We start from the raw sequence: 21,451 nt of genomic DNA, 5'->3' as shown, positions 1-21,451 counted from the left end.
TGCCCATAATTAAGATTTGGATTTAAAGATCTGATAGCATTTACTTTTACTGTTATTATTTCTAGAGCTACTACATGAAGAGATGCAACCTTCTCTCTCTCAGTGGCTTTTTTTCCTGATCGGTTTTCCCTAATTTAGGTCAACAATTGATTGACCAAGAGCCCTCAGAAAAAGAAAAAGCAAAAAGCCCTTCCCCCTCAACTTTCTTCACCTAGAAGATCATGCTCTCAGCCCTTTCCGGATCAAACTCCTTCGACAAAGCCCCGCTTTGTGTCCTAAAGGTCAGCTAAGAGACCCACTCCAGCAAAAACAGGGAAGCAAGTTCGAAGGCTAGGGGCTGAGCACTTCGGCCGCGTCACCTCTCTTAACGGCAGGAAATCCCAGGGGAGGACTTCTCGGGCTACAGGCACTTCCCAGAGGTAATTCCTGAAGCAATTTCAAAGCGGTGGCACACATTCCTTGGCAAAGCAGAGCACAAACGCTTCGTGCACGCAGGAACTGCCGGGAGCCACCGGTGAGCCTGCTGCTGCGGCGGCGGCCAGCGAAGCCTGCAAACCTCGCACCCTGCTGCAAGCAGGCATCAGTTCCTGCCCTTTGCTGTTCCTAAGCACAGCAGAGCTAATCCTTGCTCAGCATTTAATGTGAATAATCTCCTGCTTAAAACACAGACGATTTTCACCCCCAAATTGTTCACTGTAAGTAGAAAAAAAATTAGATTCTTACTAAAGAATTTGTCTAAAAAGCTGAACCACAAAGTAATTTTTCTGTTTGTGTTTTCAAAAGGATTTAACAGCAACAGAACTAAAGGAAGGAAGAACACTGTTAAACAAAAAACCCAAGCAACAAACAAGCAACATGTACATACATTTCACATACAGCCTTCCCCTTCAAATCACTTTAAGGAGAAATGTTCTCTAGACAGATGGTGTTTTCCCTGTCTTGACTCCAGTTCAAATCTCCTTTTTGGAGAGACCAAGTTTTCTACTGAACTGCACATTACACACCAACAAAGAATAAATAGGCTAAATATAGCTTGCAGCCAAATTGCTGCAGTCTTGTGGTGCAGTACAGCCAGGAGTCCTTTAAGGACAGTCAGCGCGTTGCCAGCATGCCCTGCACCAGGTCGAGGTTCTCCGCTTTATAAATCATCAGTGCCATCCCTCCCAGAGCTCTCTGATGCTTATTCTCAAACTGCAAAACTGCCTCACCCACACTGAAAAATGCTGAGGAGAACGCCATGAAGTTGTTCTGCTCCCGTATTTCACGCAGGACTGCTCACTTGTGGGACTGAGCAGCTCAGCACCGGTGGAACGGGACACGGAGCCGCTGGTTCCCTTGCTATGTTCTCCCGGTCAGAGGTGACTAAAATTAATTACCCTGCCACTGCTGTTCAATAAATTGCATGGAGTGGCTAGTGGGACTGCAAACCATTGGGGGATGTCTGTATTTTGGCAAACAGCCCACGGACAGAGCAAAGAACAGAAGGTGAGAAGGCAGCTGCTCGCCCGCTCCCCACCCAAGCACCTGAGAAATCCGGGCTGAGGCTGTCGCTGTCGGACACCAAGCACCGGCACTGCTGCTAAAAGCTGAGGAAAACCCACAACCAACCACTGCATACCTGCAAAAGCATTATTTGGGGAGATGCTGAGCACCCAGGTGCACAGTGGGTGCTTCGTGCTGCTTCCCAAAAGGCACGGGCTTCACTTCTCTCCCCTTAGGAAGGGCACCAGCAGCAGCTTGTCCGAAGCACAGGGCATGCTGTGCCTCCCAGCTGTACAGCACTTCTGCTTCATAAACAGCGTCCTGTGAGGATCAGAGATCTGGCCCCTTTGGCAAGACACAGGGCTCAGTGCAGAAGCCACGATTTGGCCTCTGCCATCCACGCACGTGGTCCTAACTGGCTCTCCTGGCACCAAAAAGCCCTTTTACAGGGAGGCAACCGGGGCCAGTGAAAGCCCTATCAATGTTTATCGGGAAATCTCTTAGCAAAACTCACTCTGCTTTATGTGCCCACTGCTCCACGGGCTGCACGACGTGCTGTGCTCGGCAGGAGGAGAGCCAGCAGGCAGCAGAAAGGTTCGCTGCTCAAGCTAAGGGGGCATTCGCGGAGTCCTTCGGCACCAGCTGCCCCTTGTGCACTTGCCTGGAGGCACGGCGAGGGGCTTCAGCTCCCCGAGACTCACAGGACTCACCCAAACCAGCAGCAAACCCACAGTCCATCAGCTCATAAAACAACCGGGGTCAGGGGAGCTGGGAAATTGGGGGAAAAGGCCGGGAGAGATGGAAATGGAGAAGGAGATGGCTGAAGCTAAGGAATTGCAGGGGGCATAACACAAAAACAAACGACCTTGAAATCTACGGAGCGTATTCTGGCTTTGTTGCTGTGTGTTTGTTTTTTTGGTTTTGTTTTTCTGTTGTTTTTTGCTGAACAGCCTGTTACCTGACCCCCTGAGAGCCACCTGGCCCCAGGTGAGCAGCTCCCTGCGCGCACACCACGCTTTATTTCGGCAGGCGAGATCCCCGTCGCGGTGGCAACGCAGGAAACACTTACTGTTTTACATGTTTACAAACAGCCCCTTCAGATCTCCCTTCCCTCTCTGTCCCCTGAGGTAATATGTATTGTAATAAATTCATAATTCGCATTACGATGATTTAAACAGCTTTGGAGTGGCATGTTTTAGTGCCTTGATTCAATTGTCTGCCTCTCAAACTGACAGTCTGCTCGCTGCAGCTCCCCGGCGGTGCAGAGCTGCTCCCTTGCAAACACCGATAAATATGCAGGAAGAGCCACACTTTCTAGAGAAGGAATTAGCAACAACATCATTTGAGCTCTGCACCAAGGAGATGGGATAAATACCACCGGCTCGCCCCAGGCGCATCGCTAGGCTACAGAATCTTTATGTTTGGGGTTACTTTTGGACAACGCTGTCAAGCAGAAGCTTTGCGTTCATTCAATTTTTGCTGAACTCCTGCCATCCGGGCCTAAAAACCCTGGCAGGCTCACAGCCCCCAAGCCTCCTCAAGTTGCTGCAGCGTCTTGCAAGGTACATGCAAAGGAACGAAGGCTGGGCTGCCTCGTGTTAGGCGGAGACAAAACCGGGAGCAGGAGGGAAACACGCAGAAGTCAACAGCTCTGCCCAAGAGTCTCGAGCAATGAGGATCCACTGCCAAAGCTTCAGCATTTCTGCTGTTGTTACAATACAAAGAAATTGTCCCACAACAACACGATAGCAAAAGTTAGCTCTTAAATATGGTAATGGCTGCCTTAAAAGATACGAAGCTACATGTAAATACGTAATAGATCTTGGGTAACTGCTGAATGCTTTCACCTCGCACTAACCCCAAACCATTCTCATTTGTATTCACAACTTATTAGTCACTACCTGCTTCTTGCATACTTACAAGAATATGCAGATGAACATTTTTTTTTTCAAAAAACATCTATGTCAAATTTGCTTTGATATTTTTTTAACCGCCGAGGCTTGATAAACATCTTTTTTATATTAACGCTGCAACTTCTGTAAGCCACACTGGTGGAAGTATCAAGAAATCAGCAGCTCCGCTTATGACAGGAAAACCAGTATAAAAGGATCACGTTATGATTAAAGCATATTTTGCTGTTACAATCTGGATGTCTATTTTTCTTTTAATTAGGCATATTCTAGTTAAGATAAAAACAAGTTGACTTGTTTTCTTTCTTTTCCTTTTATTAAAGCACCAAACGTGATGCCGTTAAGTTGCTGAAAGGCCTGCTCCACTCTGCCATACCTACTTTAAGAATCTCCTACCTACTCGTGGGAATCAATGATATTTGGGGTTAGAACAGCTTTTCTTTCTCCTTTAAAAGTAAATAAATTCATATTATTTGGGAAACTAATAACAAACCTCCTCCAAATGCTGCAGCAGGCTGTCAAGCTGTATTATCACAGATCTGTCTCATCACCCACTCAGGATGCATTCCCAAAAATTCAGACCTTGGAACGTACGTACCCATTGAGATAGGGCAGAAGATAAAACATGCAACAGAAAAGTCAACAGCAGTTTATAGAGAAGGATTATGGATGCAAAGAGATTTGCATTTGATATATAAGCAAATCCCAGTGATCTGGATTAAAGCAGGAAAGCCTACTTCAGACATCCAGGAAGTCTGGGAAAAAAACAACCAACAAACAAAAAAACCCACAACACAATTAAAAAGTCTACAGGGCCATAATTCAGTCCATAAGACAAAACATAAGTTTTCATTATTCCAGAACTGAATTCAGCAGTCATCGTGCATCATGAAGCAGCTTGAAAAGAGGTGACTGGAAATACCAGAAATGTAAAATGTGGCTTTTCTGAAGAAATTCAAGCTGCTTTTTAAGCAATTTCTCCTCTACTACTCAGATTCGGTTGAAGGCACCCAGCATTAAGGCAGTTCGGAGGAAAGCGGAGACAAGCTCCACACACCTCACGTCCCCTCGCTGCAGAGGAGCCGGCGCTGCTCTGCCCAGCGCGAGCAGAGCTTCGCCACGCGCGATGGCACTCACCACCGGCAGCTCCTACCGTAAAAAGATGTTTTAATTAACACAGTGTCAGGCAATAGAGGAAAAACATATTTAGACCTGGATCAGCATATGCTTCACTTGACGATAATCGTCGTGTTGACAAAGAGCTTGACAGCTAAAGTATACACTGATCTAGGTCTAAACAAGTTTTTCTGTAACACTTCCCATGACATCGGCAAAGAGGTATGAATTAAGAGAAGTAGTCTTTGCTGACTTTGGTGCCTTTTTCAATCATTGTGCTCCTCCATCCTACGGAGAAAAGCTCTCCTATCTGGCTCACATAATGGAGATGAAGACAAACCCTGACTGCCTTTTACAAACTGTGTATTCACTGTGACAACTGCTTTTTTGTTTCCTAAACAGAATAAAACTAGTTCCATCTGCATTTTAATGAAGACTGCAGAGCTGTTATCCAAGGATGTTAATGGAGACTTTTTTTTTTTTTTTTTTAAGATACAAGGTCCTCCAATCTCCCTCGCCATCTCCAACGCGAACCAGGGAGGAGCTGCAGCAAACCCCCACAGCCTGAGCTCCAAGTTCCCTACTTCTTGTCCAAGTGCTTAGTTACTGACCAATTCACAAGCACACAGAGAACTCAGAGAAAGGAAATACCCTCATCTTGAACTTGGCCAAATATTGAATTAGAGAAGAATTAAAAGTTACTAGGTAATGGCAGCAACAAGTGCAGTGTTCAACCACTGATGGTAAAAGGGAGCTAAGTAAGCATCTCAACCAGGAAAAATCCCAATTCTTTGCAATGAGAGGGAAAAAAAAAAGCATCAATCACAAACTGTCATGATATCCCATTGTTCAGCACTGTTAGCATTAGAAAACAGTCACTAGGGATTAAGCCAGCAGAGTACGTATGGTAGTTACTGCCTGTTAAGCAAATGCACAGTGCCTGGTAACACATGGTGCAGGCTGTGATTAATCATTACGATGCGACAGAAGGCGTACTGCTGGGCGATAGCGTCAGAACTGAACTGTGCCCTGCCACCACTGACAAGGTGCTTATCCTAACGCGCCCCACGTTTGTATGACTAAGAAAGCATCCTCGGCTTGCTTACTGCTTCTGACTTCTGGCTGAAGCCCCAAGGACACAGGTGAAACGCTCAGGGTTTGATCCTTGGTGGTACTTGGACAGAGAGCACCTTTGATAGGAGCTGGTGTAGTGCTACAGGAGCTCCTCCAGACTTACAGCAACAATAAACTGCAAAAGGTGGCAGCCCGGGGTGAAAACAAACCTGATATTTTCAGTATCTGTTTTATACATGCAAATCAAGAGGGAACCTAAGCTTCAGACCTTCCAAGAGTTCACAACCACCTTCATAAAATTCCTGGCAAAACTAAACCTATCTTCTTCACTTTCCCTGATGCCCACTGTAACCAAGTTTTGAGTGACCTCTAAAAGCTGTGCAGGTGGTTATGAATCCTGCTTCGATCTACCACCAGAATTGTGGGAGGGTTTTTTGTTTGTTTGGGGCTTAAAAATGGGAAAAATCCAAAAGCTCATTACCATCACGGAGAGAAGAAAGGAGGACCTCTTGCCTCTTCTGTTCTGCCCACTGCAGGAGGCAATTAGTGAAGTTCTACAATGCATTAAGCAGTATTTCATGGGAGCAATTATTTATCAGGGGTATGGACAATAGCATTGATTGTTACAAGTTTGATTGATTAAACAGACAAATTGGCACAGTCTCTCCTTCCCTGCCTGCCATATGTTTCTTCTTAAACATCTGGTAAAGTCTTTGTATTTCCTTGAGTAACTTAACAGGTGTTGAATCAAATCCTTAATGCTTCAGTTTTCCCATTGGAAGCAGATGGGTGAAGGAGACAGAAGAACATTGCATTTCCAATCTCTCTCCCTCCTTCCTCCTCTGTGGTGGCCTCGCTAATGGCCTCAGGTTAGAAGCAGCAAAGGCGACTCCAACATTAACTGCATCTTTTGGCTTGGGAAGACTCCACACATCGAGGCAAGGAAGCCAGACCTTACTCTATCAATGCAATTTGCCCCTCTCCTTTTCACAAGAAATAAACGCTTTTACACGAGCATTTGTGCATACTTCAGTCACTAGAAGTGTTTCAAAGGCTGCCTCCCATCCAAAGGGGGCTTGCACCTCGTGCTTGGCCCCTGGGGACACGAGAGCCGGCGTCCCTCGTGTGCCGCAGGAAGCCACCGCCTGCCGCAGGATAGCAGCCTCCCCGGAGTCACGCGTCGGGCGGCGTGCCAAATATGTAATTCTAGCTGAAAGAGCAGAAACACAGGTGCCTAACATCGAGAGGGCACTCTTTATTTTGAAAAATGCAACACCACTTTGGCTAATTAGGTCTTATCTGTTTAAAGCTACAGGATAGTTTGATAACAATTAGGAAGGACTCCCAACAGGCTGTTGGGATCAAAGGCCCTTTCTGCTACGACGTTTAACAAGGAAATTAACACTTTTGCCAAGTAATTTGCACATGCTGCCAAAGTTGTTTTAACTTGCTGTAATATTTTAGTTTTAAATATGTACCTGCAGAGATGCTGCTTTAATTCTAGCACTCAGTGTGCCAGCTACGGGCTCCCAACCACGCCAGCTCCCATTTAGCACTGGAGGGGAGCTTCCAGAAACGGTCCAGGAGAAGGACAGAAGTGCTTGCTGGAATTCACTTCCAAAAAAAAAATAAAAAAATGTGGAGGCAAAAAACTCCCTCACTGCTTTTTTCTTCATGGAAACTAAATATTTCCAAAAGACTGCCTGTGGGATCTGAACCCTTAATGTCACAAAAATTAATGAGAACTGTGATGCTGAGATACCATGCGTGCTTGGAAAATTCCAACTGGACTCTTCTGATGGGTTTTTAATACTAGAGGCTGGGGAGCAATCATGACTCCAGAGAGCTGTAATGATGAATGGCTGGGGGACAGTGAATATAATAAGGGAAAATAAAAATTCAACAGCTGTATTTCATAAAGAAACAATAAAACCATGCATAGCAGTTTTTCTTTTTTTAATTCAGTGCTGTGTTTAAAGAGACATTCTGATACCCAGTAAATTATGCTCACATATCCGCCACTGATTACTCTTTAATAAAAGCAAGCTTCCAGCAGATCAGGTACTTGTCTTCTAGCTCCCTGTGATTCAGGGCAGGGCAAAGCACAAGCATTCACCGTCTGACTCGTGCGTGCCCCTAAGTGCAGCTTGTTGTGCTCTCACAGATTCACGCTCCTGTACCCAGAGCCACCCCTGTGCCACAGCTGCTGCGCTCTGGGCTGCTGAGCAAAGTGAAGGATGAATCCTGAAAGGAGAGCCTTTCCCCAGGCTGCTGATACACGGAGACACTCCAGTCAGCATTATTTAGCTCGGTTTAACAGCCAAGAAGCCAGAGTTTTTCAGGGGATTTACTCAACACAGTCCTTCCCAGCCAGGAGCTTCTGCACCAACTTGAAGCAGTATTTACTCCTTTTAGGAAGTCACGAGTGAGACAACAACAAAAGCCAACTGCACTCTGGCTAAAGCCACGGGGGGATATATCCAGGAGCGAGGATAGGACTGTCATCGGCTCCCCCGCGACCAGCAGGAGGTCACGGATGGCATGTGCTGAATGGTGATGGCCAGTCCTGAAACTGCAGCGGTCTGCAGCCTTTGCCACCCGTGGCTACAGCCCCACGCTCCTCCCGGACAGAGGTCAGCCACCCGGCAGTGACCGCTGCAGCACTGCGCTCAACAGGGTGAGGCCGAGGTGCTTCTGCCACGCTCACACATTTACCATACAGAGCCATCCAAACACCAGGACCAGAGCTGCGGAGGCCAGGGGGATCAGCGTGCCCAGAACCACATCCTACCCCTGCAACACGACGACGACGCTGCGACAGGCTTCTCCTCTGCTGCCGGCAACCAGCTTGCAAAGCCACCCTCTGATTTGTATGGCCCTTCAAAGAAAGCTTTGAGTTTTCCACACGTTTAATTAGAGCACATAGAGCGCACCAGGTTCTTGAGTTTTTAATCATATAAGCTTTGTGAATTTATTAACAAGACAGCAGACAGCATGAGAACAGGAATTAAGAGTATTTGCAATCCTTTTGCTACTTCTGTCCAAATGATGATCGTTACATGACAAGATACTCCAAGGGCTCACAATTACCATGTTACAGCAGCTCCCGCGCTCTTAAATCAAAGGCTAAAGGCTTAAATCAAAATCAGAGTGCTAGGTGAAGTAAAAGGGTAGGAAAAAGACAGCTTCTGAGAAATTCCAAGCAGACTGGCAGGCAAAGAACATGGAGACACTCATAAGCGCTGCACTTTTCTTATCTGACCTCAGGCAGGTTGTTTACTTTTTGACTCACATTCCTATCTGTAAAATCCAGCTGATAATCTGACTGGATTCAGAGCTCCCACGGCCTATGGCCAACACGCTCCACTTTTAAAACCAGGGCATAATGTTGCACTTGAATTCGATGAATAGTCATTCACAGTTCTGGATATAAAAATCTCCGCTGGTCTACTCACTTCAGGATGATTCTTCAAGAGTTAAGCAGCATCTTGTTAGAAAGATTTTCTCTCTAAAATTAATTATCAAACTGGACACATGAACCCAAATTACACAAGGTCTTATTCCAGAAGTGATGTTTTGTATCGCATAAGATGTGTGTGCAGCTTCTCCTGTCCCTGAAATCCCACAGCAGCCATGACTAAACAGCGGGCACGGATCTGCCATTACACACCACAAGCCGGACTTCTCCCCTTGGGCCAACACACATCAAGACAGAGGTTCAGAGCACCAGAAACCTCACTTCAGATGGCTTGCTGCACTTCTGAGAGTGCAAAGCTCTTTCTGGCTCATACACAGCAAGCAAAGTTTAGCCAGAAAAAAAATCACTTGTGAGGCCAGGTATTTTTCAACGCAGGCTAGAGAAGGCTTGGAGCCCAATTTCAGACGATTAGCAGTTAAAACCCAAACCAGAAAACAAACCAGCCCCCCTTCCCCCCCAATAACAAGAAACCAACCCCCTGTACACAGTACCTTGAGCCAATTTTCCAAGGCCCTTTCGGAAAGGTAGAAATCTGGAAGAGTTCCCAGCATGAATTTTTTCCAGCGAGCTCACGTGCTACCCGCAGGGCCGAGGCAGGTGCCCCTCTCCCTTGCAGAAGCAGAGGGTCTCCAACTCTTTGCACAGATAAACAAAAGCCTGCATTGAATTTGGGCAACTCATTCCATGTCAGTTCTTTCGCTTCCATTGGAAAGTTCCCAACTGTTTACCTGATACACAGAACTATGCTACAGGAAAAGCATCACTGCCGCCCTCCAGAATTAAGGATGTGCACATGTTGATTACTGTCACGGGCAGTCAACACACTGATCCAGGTAACACCGACGCACAGAGTCTCAATGATCACCCCCTGAAGTGGTCACAGGACCCTTCGGAGCAAAGATTAGAGCCAGTCAGTCACAGGAGGACAAAGGTTGTCCAAAGTCAGTTTGACTGACGTTCTCCTTAAAAGTCCTGGCTTAATACCGGTGTCAAAAATAGCTGGGATTAATATAACGGAACCGTCCGGTCAGGTCTACCGATGGTACCAAAAAAGTCCCTGGGAAGGTTAACTGAGAACAGAGAGATAAAATTGTAGGAAATAAATCAAAACCAGAAGGCTAATTTCCATTTCTAAGAAAATAATTCAAGGCTCAGACTTAACAGGATATGGAGCACTCAGGTAAAGTCCCACCAACTTCCTGAAGCTACTTGCCAAGCTTCGGGAACCAGTTAGGTTCAGCCAGCTTTGAAAGTGGGATCCAACGGGACAAGTCTGTGAGCCTCTCCTTCCATGGCGTGAGAAGGGTGATGCTGCAATGCCACAAGGAAAACTGCTTTTGGGAAGAGCAAATAAACACCGGGGATCCTTCTCCCTGCACCCAGCACCTCTGCTTCCCTTGCTAGCAGGAGCCATTCTCATCTCGAACAGCTGAAACCCTTCCACCCTGGGTTACTACACCATTTTACACAAGCACCCTGTTATCACTCCAGGAAAATCAGGGAAGTTTTGCAAATATTAGAGTGGTGGCGGGCAACGCAGTTGAGTGAAACACGGCTTGCCATACCCCTCAGCCTTTCAGCTTGTGCATGAGTGCCAGAAAAAATACGAGTTTAGACAACTGTGCCTGGTGAAGTCATTAATCACTATTACAAGCTGAGCAGGTCCCACAGCAGAGGGACAAGCAGCAGAGCAGATGGGGAATTAGGCTTGGAAATAAAGGGACAGCTCGGACCGAGAAAGGTGAGGAGACAAAAAACAATACAAGTAATTGGAATACAAGTGCCACATGAGAAGGAAAGTTCAGCAAACACAAAAACACCGGGCCCAACACAAAGCATAAAAGCACATTTACTGCAGGCAAGGCTAAGGAAACTTGCTGAAGAACTACAACATCTTGCTTTCTGCTAGACACTGATCCACGCAACTCATCCACGTGCTCGACCTGTGCGTTTTTACTGTAGAACAGCTCCCACGAGTTAATTCCACTGCCAAAACCTCACCAGCCAGTTCTAATCCTTTTAAATGGTGGGGGATTTCTGCTGATCTTCTATATCTAGGGATCAAACCAGCAATGCAGAAACAGGGGGAAAAAAATGAGTTTAGCTTGATTTGGCACAGGGCGTATTTTCAGTTGAGCAAAGAAGTTAAATGCTACATAGCTCTAAAATAAAATCCATAACGCTCTTCGCTGCGAGCATCTTGGGAGGCCTCCTCTAAACATTAACAGGAGCAGAAGAATCTTATCTTCCAGACCTTCCCCTTTATGGTTTCCTTACTCAGGCTTACATGTGCTTAGGAAATCCCCCACTGCCAACTTGGATAAGAGGTCTCCTTTTCACACTGTTTTCCACTTAGAAATGGTGTTAGCAAGCAAGCAAAAACTTTCTGCTTGGACGTTGTAACGTCAAAAACAAACCCAACTCTTTCCCTTATGAAGCCTTCAGATTTGTCAGTAACTCCTACAGTGACTGGGCTTTTTCACACCATTCTCCAGTGCACTGAAATATCAAAATTAAAAAGAACCAAAACCACATGAAACAAGTCAGATTTAATACCAACTGTCAAGAGAACAAAATTAAGAGTCTCCCGTTCCCACATTTCTATAATAAAAGCTTTAATTTCTGGAAGACCGCTGCATCCCTGGTGTATTAGATCCGCTTCATTAGCTGCCAATTTGGAATCGATGCCATCAGCACGTGGCGGCTCCGCGCTTATTTAAAGATGTGAATCAACACGACGGATGGCCCTGGGACGGCACCAAACGTCAGCGATCCCGGGCACACGGGAACCTGCAGCTCTACACACTCGCCTCGCAGCACGTTTCCGGGACGCCCGTGACGCGAGGACGGCTGCGCCTGTACTTTGCCCGCTCGCAGCTCAGGAGCTGACTGCCAAGTCATTCGCCAGGTTTATTGACAGTGCAAACTTTATTGAAATCTGATTTATAAACACTGTTCAGCAGGTCTGTGATAAACGTTTAAGTAATTATACAAACAACCCAGCAGCCTCTATCTAAAATTCAGCTCTGCAGTCTGAACAACTTTTTTTTCCCCTTTTTCTTTTTTTTTTTTTTTTTAAGTACAGTTCCAAGAGCATGAGTAGTTTGATGCAATTCAGCTGTGTGGGACAGCACGCCAACAAAATACATCTGTCACTAATAAAAATAACAAAATGGAGACTGTGTAAGGCCTATCTGTACTTCTGCATCAACTTCCAGTCATTCCTACCAAGTTAGACTATTAATAGCACCATCAATGCAGCAATAAACCAAATACTTTTAATAGCTGTACTAGAAAGTTTACCAAACAGGCAACAGCAAGCACTGCACAAAAGCAGCGCTACGCTTTCATACATCAGAGCTACAACAAGAAGCCTTGTCAGAGATACACGTATCGCTGGGCTAGCTCTTGTTTTCCTTGCAAAAGAGCATCAATCATTACTGAAAACATCCCTGTGATGATTTGGGAAGCTCCTACTACCCGCTTCAGGCAAGAGCACGAATAGTAGGAATGTAGAAATGCGGCATGGACCAAGGAACGAGAGGGGACAGTGCTGGAGGGGGCAGGTGAAGCCCGGAGCTCTGCGGCAGCCCACATCACACCTCTGCAACCGGCAGAAACAGAACCGCAGAGGACAGCACTGCTACGAAGCAAACTTTTTGCCTATGAGCTTCACTACGGTTGGATTCAAGAGAGCTCGACTCCTTCAGCCTTTGCAAAAGACCAAGACCACATTCCGCAAACACTCTGCTCTGACCCCAAGTGTTATGAACCTGGAGCTAAACAAGCCCGAGAGAAACGCGCGCTCCTGTGATGGGGGCTGATAGCAGTACAGAGCACCAAGACGAAGGTTTCCTTCTCACTAAGCTTGCTTTACAAGCTGTCAAGCGTAACATAACACGGTGTGAATTTCCAGCCAGGCTATTTCTGATCTGCAGGTTTCCTCTGCCATGTCAAATTCTTAGTTTTTAATCATGTAAAAAAGGCTGGTAATTGCGCGAGGGAAAGTACTCCAGAACTGTGAATGTGTCAGGGAAATCGATTTAAAAAATTCTAGTTTCGTTTAGGGAAAAAGGTCATTCTGCTTTAACAAGCTTATCACAGCAGTGAAGGCAGGAACTGAACCAAACCAGGCCAGAAAGCCCTCTGCCTTTATCGGTGCTGATAGCGGAGTACAGCTGGCCATGCAGCGCACTCCTCGCTGCACTTAATTTTGCTGTGTAACTGCTGTCTCATAAATTAGCAAGTTGTATAAGAGGTTTGGTAGCACACAAATTGCCAAAACTTTGTGTCCGTAAGAATCTTTTTCGTTGTCAGCCTGTGTTCCCAAGTTCACCTCTCAGACTAATGTATAAACAAGGAAGTCTAAGTAGAGTAAGAAGCAAGCCTGCCGATTTTACTTGTCCTGCCAGTCTCGGATTTCTTATATTTCTTATGATGTTTTTAATGCTCTAGAAATACCACAACTCTCTCTCACTCATACTTCTACCAATTTAGTTGCCTTGCCATAAATTGCAAGCAAAAAAAGCGTACTACCACGAGAAAGCAAAAAAATGCTGCAAGAATATTCTTCAAATTTTTTTATATCGAACCTCTGCAAAGCCTTGACGTTGCCTTATAGCACTGCTAGCCACAAACAGAGGACCTGCAGCACAGCTGCCCACAGCACAGGGTTGATATTCTTTCTTGCTCTTTTTGCCAGCCATCTTTGCTTTGCAGACTATGGGGATGCAGCCCTGGGGCAGCTGGGTGCAGCACAGTCCTGCCCGGCGAGGTTGAGCTAACCCCACTCGGATCTCCACAAGCTGCCCCAGCAGCAAGGTATTTCTGCATTTATCCACCCATGGGCAGGTTTTGAGCATGCTTCTGCTTCACAAGGTGCTTTTACGTGTAACTCAGTGATAAAAAATGGGGTCTTCAAGGAGATCAGCATCTCTCTGCCCAAGGGCATGGCCCCGTTGAGGACAGCACCAGCTTCTCGAGCAGGGGGCCCAGCGGTGACGACGGCCGTGATGCACCCACCGAAGGCACGTCCTTGCACCGCAGTGCCCAGCGCTCCCCCCACCGAATGTAAGCGCCTCCTGCGCAGCAGGCACCAAACCTCGGATTCGACGTCTGCGTGAGAACAGCTCCCTTCTCCCCCACTGTTTTGGATACAGGAACTGACTCATCCATATGTTTTTTCCCCTCATTCCAAGGCAGATATGAAAGATAATAGTCTTCATTTCAATATTTAATCATATGCTTCATTTAGTAATGAGTCCAAGAATAATTTAATCCTGGCTATCAACATAAAAGAGATATTGTTCCTTTCGCTCGACTATGCAAGAAAATAAAAAGCCTCTGCTGTTTCTGGCTGCTTGCAGGCCAGGGCTTTGCTCGCCCTAACTTGTGACGTAAATACAAACGACTTTGATCACACACCAAACCCTGACCTGCACCTGAAGAGGTGCACGGGATGCTCCTCCTAACGGTTCCACCTGCCTAATTTCAACCGCTGACGTCTCCCCTCAACGGAACTGCCTTGCTTATGAAACGGAAAGCTGACATCTCATGGCACGTCGCCCCGCGTCTCGGTGGAGAAAAACACATCACGTGCCGCAGATTTCTGGAAGCATCACCGCTCCCTTATGGTACGTGATCTCTTGCCAAGAATAAATAGGACAGAGTCCAGCATAGGAATCACATAACATTTGGCTCGCAGATAATTTTTCTGTTATTGTATGTTATTATACTAAACGCACTGTTCAGGTACTGTCCACTCTGGAAAAATCTCATTAGCTATGAAAAACTTGGACTTAAGTATAAGGTGATTAATAGCCCAGAATGCCTTGCTTAGATGCTCAGTTCAAAACTTGAAAAGAGTCCAAACCTCCGAAGAGTGCAAGCACTTACTTTTTGGATATTACATTTACATGGCTTAATGATCCCCCAAAATGTGCTCCTTTGAGGACAAACAGTCCTTGTTCACTATGCATTTGTTAATACTCTTGGGACTTGTCCATCTCTTGTCCAGCTATAACATTTTGTCCATTTGTAAAGCACAAAAATGACAACACTGTTATTTTACATTAAAATATTTTAAATAAACTACCTTCCACTTGGCAATATTTGTGCATTTAAATGCTCTGCTTTGTTTTTCTCTTAAAAGAGAGAGTATCAGCTGCTTTTTTTTTTCCTTCTTAAATATTCCTGTTCTTTATTATGTGTGTGCACTCCCACACTTAAATCCCTCTTCCTCCTCTATTTCTCATTGTGCATACTTTACTTTGGAAACATTAAGTAGAACTTATCACTTATTTCTGGAAAAAGAGTATGTTTAAAATTTGAATAAGAGTCCTTCAGAGATAAAGCATCCCAGGTTAAATCTAATGATGTCCAGGGGAATTCTATGTAAGTGATGAGCTGCCTGCTAATATGTCAATGCTTTAGGGAAGAAAAATATCAATTAAATTTCATAGCATGCAACCACATATTGACCTTGAAAGCTATCCGTAACTTAGTTTAAACTTGAAAACTCAAAGTCTAAGTCAGAACTTCTGCCCTAATTGGTTTCAACTTCACTGAAGAATAGCACAGCTCCGTAGAGACCATAGAAAAATTAAGAGAATCAATCTGAAAAAAAAAAAAAAAAGAAATCCCCTAAATCCTATTAAGTATTTAACTATGACATTTGTGTGCACCTCTAGTCTTCCTCCCTTGGGTGTTGGTCATTGCCTCCGGAGATATTAGTACTACTTTTCTCTTGGAGCCTTCTGATAATGCTAAAAAAAAAAAAAAAAAAGTCAACAGCCATGAGAGCACACGGCTGCCAGCCCCACAGCTGCCTTGCACCGACTCCTGTGTGAATATTTCCATGAGAAAGTATTTCCTTCCTGGGAGAATTACCATCCAGCACTGCCCAGTACCAGCGCACAGCAAGGGTGAGACAGAAGGAAATGTGCTGTTATAAACTGTTTGACAGGTCAAATGAAACCCAGAAGGTAAACCTCTCACCTGGAACTGGACTTGGTATTTAAAGCCTCTCCCACTGCAGTGCCCTTTACTAAGCAAGCTGCAATTCAGACTGTGCCAAACCTTCCACTGGAACTCAATAGGGAGGGCTTTTTTAAGTTATTATTTTCATGTGTGCCAATCTAGTTTCTCAGTCTGAGAAAAGAGCACTTTTGTCTTTGTTTAGTTAGCAGACTGTTTTCTGCATCAGAAGGAAGAGAAAGGATTATAAGAGTCTCATGGCAGCTACTTTACGCTGCAGGACTCATCCGTACAGCTCTACATGTAATATTCAGGATTTTCAGCATTCACGAAGAGTGTGGTATGTGCATGTCTTTCCTACTGCAGAGGTCAAGCAAAAAAAAAAATTCGTATATTTATTCTGAATTGATATACTTCATTTCATCAAATACGTATGAGCTGGATACCGCAGCCATCAAATAGAGAAAGGGGAAGGAAGTCGTATTTTGTATTTCTAGAGCGTGTCTACAGAAGTCTAGCTCCTTATTACAATTCAGCTTGCCTTCTATAGATGTTTACAGCCAGCAAGTAGGAACAGCAGGATCTAGTGCTTGCCTCATTGCTGGAGGACAACCAAGCCTGCCTTCTCACTGAAGATTTTCTGGGATGCGTAACAAAGATTTTGAAATTCCTCCAACATTCCTTGGAGGTTGAATTAAAATTTGTGACGCCCGGGCTGATGAAAGGGTGCGATGTCGCAACGGCACAGTTACTTCCCAGTCAGCTAATGCCACCAGTTCTGGGCAGGAGGAGGCAGGGCCCGTTTCTTTTCTGTGAGAATTAACGTGATGACTTTTTGCAGGTGAGAAGTTCATTTACACAGTGCCTGGCAGCAGCTAGGACTCCCAGGTCAAGTGAACTGATAGTTAGAGCTATTAACCCGATCAAACAATTAACCCTTATAAATGGTGGCTTCCTTCCCCTTGCAGCACACTTAAACAGATGTCCAAGTCAGCTCCAAAATCCAGAGTTCTCTATGAAACCCAGCACAGCTCATTTTAAAGTGAAACAAATGACACTCAAGCTCCTCGTCCCCCCCCGAGACGCAGCAGCAGACTTCTTCCCTCTGCTTTGTAATGCCTTGCTGAAGCTAAAGCGTGAGCTAGGATGGAGCAGGGACTTAGGAGACTGAAAAGAAATGCTGCAAATGCAAACCAGGCGCTCAGCAGACCTTCCAGGAGCGCTGGAGTCCAGCCCCAGCACTCGATGCCTGTATCTCTCTAAAGTCTCTGTATAAGGGGATGAAACGAGACGCTGCGGTTCAATGACACGGACCAGAGGGAATTAAGGTCTGACACTTCCCTGCTTAGAGGGGATAGAGATAAGCCCAGAGCGAGCTGTTACCTACAGCAATGCCAATATGCAAAGCCTACCGCACACACTCCTGGATTGCTGTACCTCTGGAAACAGGAATATTTAACGCAGAGCGGGGACGTTTCCCCAGGCAGAAGCACCGTCCCGCTGAGCCAAACCTCGTTTTTTGTGGGTTTGCCCACAGAAGCCTGCATGGCTCAGGCCGACAGCAGGATGGAACCGGGCCTGCCTTCCTCTATCACACACATCTTCCTTCCAAACGTCCATGCTGGCCACCCCACTGGCTCTTTGAAGGCTGCTCAGCCCTGCCAAAGGCCTTCGGTGCTCTCCTCACACAGGGCCGCGGCCCTTGGCAACGCCTCCTCAGCGCCACCGCCGCCATCTTCACCTCAGCAACAACACTAAAAGTTTGGGGGTTCCTAAAAAAATTTCCAGTTCAAAGCCCTTCCCTGACTTCCCCAGTCACATCAGCAGTTTTACCACATCAGGGGAGGAAAAAAAAAACAAACAACAAAACCCCCTTTGAGCACTTAATATCTGGGTGGGGGTTGAGTATCACTAAAGCCTCTCGCTGGCTTTCAGTAGAGCTTTATTTTAAGAAAGCATCTATTATATGAAGCATGGGCTTTGGCAGGCACAGCAGAAGCCTGGCTAGTGCAGAGAAGGAGGTCAATACTCAAAGTGCACCATTATTTTGTCACTTTTTCACATTCCTTAATATGAACTTAGTGAAAAAGTCTACTGCTTACTGGAAGTTACTTATCTTATGATTTCTGCATTATTCTACAGCCAGGATACAGCCTCTCCCTTTCTATCCTCCTACACAGATTTAGTAGAAACATTTTCTAGCAGTTAATCCGAGCCAGCTATTTAGTTCTTGCTTGGCAATATTTTCAACTAGAGGCATATCCAGCCTCCAGGAAAACAAGTTATGCAGCAAGAGGGTGGGACGCTATCAGAGAACACATAATAAAGTAAATACCAAGCATGACCCAGGAAAGGACAGGATAACTAAGAGAGACTGTTTTCATAATAGCGTACATTAAAGTCGTTTACACCGATGTGAAATCTGAAATTCCTTATGGGCTGTTTTTCATTCTTTGGCCACAGAGGTGGAAGGCCAGACTCGCGTCCTGAGGAAAGCACGCTCTGTGAGGCCAGCAACAAACCGCTTTGCCAGCCACAGCCCGACACCAAAACAGCAGACCGGGAGGCTTCAGCAAAAAGATCAACTCGGCTCATAAATTTTCTGCCAAGTGTATGAGGAAGAAGAACTTCACGGCAGTTTTTCCTCTGTTGCACTCATGGAATTCGATGGACCTGAAGCTGCTCCTCGATCAGCCAGGGCCCTGCTGGTACGGATGGAGGCAGATTGCTGTGCATCTATTGATTAACTTCAACCTAGCATTTCCCAGTTGCCTGAGAATCAATTTAGTATCATTGCTGAAAGCAATAAGGATAAAAGAAGCTAGAAGGATACCTTTGATCTATGCAGTTTTACCTGGCACCAGCAGCTAAAGCGTTGCTGAGACTCTCCTTAAGACGTTTTCCCTTCCTTGGGATTATTTTGCAGTTCATTCAATAAAGCAGCAACACAATTTCCTGACAAACTAGGAAATGAGCGTTGGACTGAGTTCAAGAACTTCAGAAAATATTAGAAACAGAGATTTAACAGAAAGTGCTTGGAAGCCACTGACCTTACAGACAAGTCAGACTGTCATTTCCTCAGCCATCAAAATCAACATGTTCAAAGGCAGGCGGGAAAGAAATAATCCTTGCTATGAGACGCATTTTAGTGCCTTCCACCTCAGTCTGAAAGAGCCACATACATGGCAAGCCTCATTCACCAAGCCTCTGCCATAATATTTTGCTGCAGAAATACTGCAGTTGGAAAAATACATATTCAAAAGCCTAAGCCCCCTTTTGCTGTGCAGGAAATTCTCCTACCCAGGAGCTGGGCAAGGAAATCACAACATCATGTTCAACTTCCAATGACAGACAAGTTAATTCCATCAGCCCATGCCTTTGTCCTCCTTTTGGAAGTAAAGGCAGCAATGCCAGCTTGTCCACGAGGGCTGCAAGCTCCTTGGAGGAGGAGTTGTTCCCCTTCTTCAACAGGGAATCTCGCAGGACGCCCAGAACTTGGCCACTGCCGCAAAGCACTGCTCCAGTAGTTCAAATAATAGCTGCACTCTTCTGCATTAGTTCAACTCCCTTTGTTTTCCCAAATGCATTATATTATCTTTGTGCAGTACGACGCCTTTCACAAACAGCCTAGCTGAAAGCAAAGCTAGGGAAGCTCCTCAATTATTAATGCTCCCTCTTCGTTCTCCAGAATGTGTGATGCTTCCACCCAAAAAAAAAAAAAAAAGGAAAAAAACCCACACAAGTAGGAGCTGTTGAAGATCTATTTTACCTGCTGCAAATTAAAAATGACTGCTCCGATTTATTTTGTCTCTAAAAGTTCACTTTCAATCCACTTTTGACTCAGAGCAGTGCCTAGACAAAGCAGTATTTCAGTGCAACAACTGTTTTGAATTTAATGCCCAATGATCAAGTTAGTGTTTTGCTCCTAGGGCAGCTGTCAGACATCTCCGTCTCTACAGTTACAGCATGCAACCCTAAAAACCAAGAAACTGGAAAAAGCTTGCGTTCATTAGGGTTCACTGCTCAGAAACTGGAGTCTGCTGCAGAAATGAGGTAAGGTGCTCACAGAAAATAAAATACGTCATTGTGTTTTCTGCCAACAAACTACACCATTTCTTAAGGTCTTAATTCTACTTTCAAAAGGCCCAAAAGCGCTTTGAGCAGTGGCCAGCACTAACCCTCGCCGAGACGTGCTAGGCAATCTCCCATCCGCTCTGAAGAGCGGGTGAAGCCTGCAAATGTGAATGAAAAGGTGACACGGGCTCGTTTGTAGGGCATAACGCCGAAACACGGCGTATTCCTCTCCACAGAGTAAAAGCAATATATGGCCAATTAACTTTTTATTATTTTTTTTTTTAAAAAGCCAAACAGCGTTCAAAGGCCTGCGCTACGGGCAGGATGGGCTCTCCTGACTGACCCGATGGGAAGGGCAGACCAGGGCAGAGGCGAGACACGGTGCAACGTGCGAACCGGGGACACTGCAGGGGTTCGGGTCAGGCGCTGCAGGGACACCGCACGGTCTGCCCTGGCTCAGGGCAGAGCAGATTCTTGCTTTGTCTCACTAACGAGGTTTATATCAACAGCAGAGAAATGAGAGTCCTTTCAACAGCTCACCAGAAAATCTAGGAATTGCTCCAGGACTTTGCAAATAAGAAATCAAGTAGAAGCGCTGCTGCACAGTTTTCATGCAACGTTCTTTTTGTTTTGGCTAACAAGATATTAGTAGAAGGTAAAACGAGTCTAAGGCGTTAGCCTCGATCCAGCAGAAAGCCACAGCCTGTTTCCAAGTACTTCCACCAGCGTCCCACGGGACTCCCCGCTTCCTTAACTGTAAACATGCAAGAAGCCTCTGCAAGACTGAGCCGAAGCAGCACATCTGCTTTTATCGGCAGTTACACTTGCCTGGTAAACTTTCAGCTCAGTTCTCAAGCACGTGAGTACGTGCATGCCCGGCTGCGAGCCTCGGCTTCCCTTGCACAAGCGGCGAGCCCTCGACACGCGTCCTCCTGCCCAGTGCTCCCAGCAGGCGCCCTGGGGGGAGCAAACTGGTTCCTGCTGGTTCCTGCTCGGCACACGGGTTTTTCCAGAAACAGACACCAACCGTTTCCATCCAGAGCTTTGACACGTTTCCTCTCAAGAGGAAACCATTCAGGATTTTTCCAGTATTAAAGGGCAGTTGTTTAAATATTTTAATTCTGAAGTTTTCCAGCAGTTCCGCTACTTAGGGGGGGCACTGCCAATGCGTTTGAACAAAGTGAATCAACTCAAGGAGCAGCCGCTATTAGAAACACATTTCTGCCTCGGGTACTTGCATCGAAAGGAAAAGACACTCAACACACCAGTATATTAATTTATCCCTTATCCTTCCTCCCCTTAGTTTATAACTGAGGCAGCTTAAGTCAGCAACGTGTGTTAA

At 45.7% G+C, this 21,451-nt stretch overlaps 1 protein-coding gene across 20 annotated transcripts in view; it reads right to left on the bottom strand.

Moving 5' to 3' along the window:
• Positions 1-21,451, bottom strand: part of FBRSL1 (fibrosin like 1) — a 519,147-nt gene that overhangs the window by 467,271 nt on the left and 30,425 nt on the right. Inside the window, exon 1 of one of the 20 annotated variants that reach the window (XM_083803994.1) lies at positions 1-21,451. This exon is cut by the window's left edge and continues 19,812 nt beyond it; it is cut by the window's right edge and continues 15,105 nt beyond it. The exons of the other annotated variants lie outside the window; for them this stretch is intronic. The gene's annotated coding sequence lies outside the window, so the exon portion shown is untranslated. 20 annotated transcript variants of the gene reach the window in all.

Source organism: Anser anser (genome assembly GCF_964211835.1).
Source record: "Anser anser genome assembly, chromosome: 18".
Lineage (NCBI taxonomy): Eukaryota > Metazoa > Chordata > Aves > Anseriformes > Anatidae > Anser > Anser anser.
Note: the sequence above shows the minus strand (reverse complement) of the source record. Positions and strands in the feature narration are given on the sequence as shown.